Source organism: Penaeus monodon, unplaced genomic scaffold (genome assembly GCF_015228065.2).
Source record: "Penaeus monodon isolate SGIC_2016 unplaced genomic scaffold, NSTDA_Pmon_1 PmonScaffold_4574, whole genome shotgun sequence".
In the NCBI taxonomy this organism is placed as follows: Eukaryota; Metazoa; Arthropoda; class Malacostraca; order Decapoda; family Penaeidae; genus Penaeus; species Penaeus monodon.
Genome location: NW_023659413.1, coordinates 979 through 2,500, shown reverse-complemented (window position 1 = coordinate 2,500; position 1,522 = coordinate 979).

The window sequence follows — 1,522 nt, the reverse complement described above, 5'->3', positions numbered from 1 at the left end:
TGTCGTCGACCACGCGGTACCCGTTGTGGTGGCCAGTATTGACATGGTACTCTTTTCCGCGGGCGCTCCCCACGAGTACACGCCCCCCCACGGCCGTCCAGGATCCCCTCTGCTCGTGCCCATGTGGTCGCTCGACGTCGATCAGTGGGGGGTGGGCCCGGCGGCCACGGCCCCAGGCCAAGGCGACGATCAGCGGGGAGTTGGGGCCAGTTTAGGAGGGTTAAAAAAATAAAATATTATTTGATCGAAAAGCAGTGAAATATAGCAGAATGCTGACTTTCCAAAAAGGTTTTTTGCTGTAAAAAATTTTATTCAGTTTCGGCTTTAAAATGGCATTAAAATATATATATATATATATTATTATAATATATATATGTATATATATATAATCTTCCATTGAAGGAGGTTTTTTAGTTGTTTCCTACTCATTAATTTACATTAACTGTTTTTTTGATGTTTTATCCGAAATATCCCAACTATACACTAAATTTGCACAAAAATCACCACAATTTATTTTTTAAAAGGATCAGCGGAGGAACTGTTGTTCGTGGACTGTCCTGGCCACTATATATACCCGGCGACACCACCTATTGCGACCTGCAGACCAAAGGTGTGAGACCTTTTTATCTTCGGTTGACCTTGTGTGTTTTCTTACCCGGTTTTTATGGGTCATTCGGGTGGGTTGGTTCATTTCTTGAGGTTTACGACACCAAGCTACGTTTATCATGATATTTTCAATGGATGGGAAATGAACTTTTATTGCCGTCATATTCATGCTTTTATTCTTAAATATAGTCATTATGTAGAAAAATTTCCATTTTCTGACACAAATCCCTTGTCATTGTAGAGAAATTTATACTCATAGTTTATATTTGATACTATAAAAGACGATTAGTAATGGTAAGAAAAATACGCATTAATTAATCACTTAAGATATAATTTCTTCCACGAGGACGTATTTAGTCGTGTTGTAAACATATTGGTTAAAAAAAAACAACCAAAACCACAGGAAAAAACGTTTTTTGGGTATACGTTTCTTTTCCGATTCATATTTTCAAAGTATTGAAAAACGTTGTTCATTTTTCAACTTGTTTCGTTCGTTAGGCAGACTTTCGGGAAAGAATCCACTACGAAAAAAAAAACATGATAATTAGCAGGTTTAAATTTTCAATCCGTTTTAAAAACAGGATTAAGAAAGATAGCATAAATATATAAAATAAATTTATCACCTCTTTATTAATTGTTTTCTAGCTATTTACTATCTTATAAAACAACCAAAAAGACATAGTCTCCATGTGTATATATTATCTTGCGGAAAAAAAAAAAAAATAACGTGTGTAAGTTTTTGAAAAGATGTTAATATTAATGACAACAACAACAATTAAAAGGAAGGAACATTGAATTCTATTTGGGAAATACGTTGGAAAAAAGGTAAGAATGAAAATCCCCGGAGTGCAAGAAAATAACAATAAATTTTCATATTCCCCTCTACATATATTTTTATTGTCCAGTGTTTTTCCTA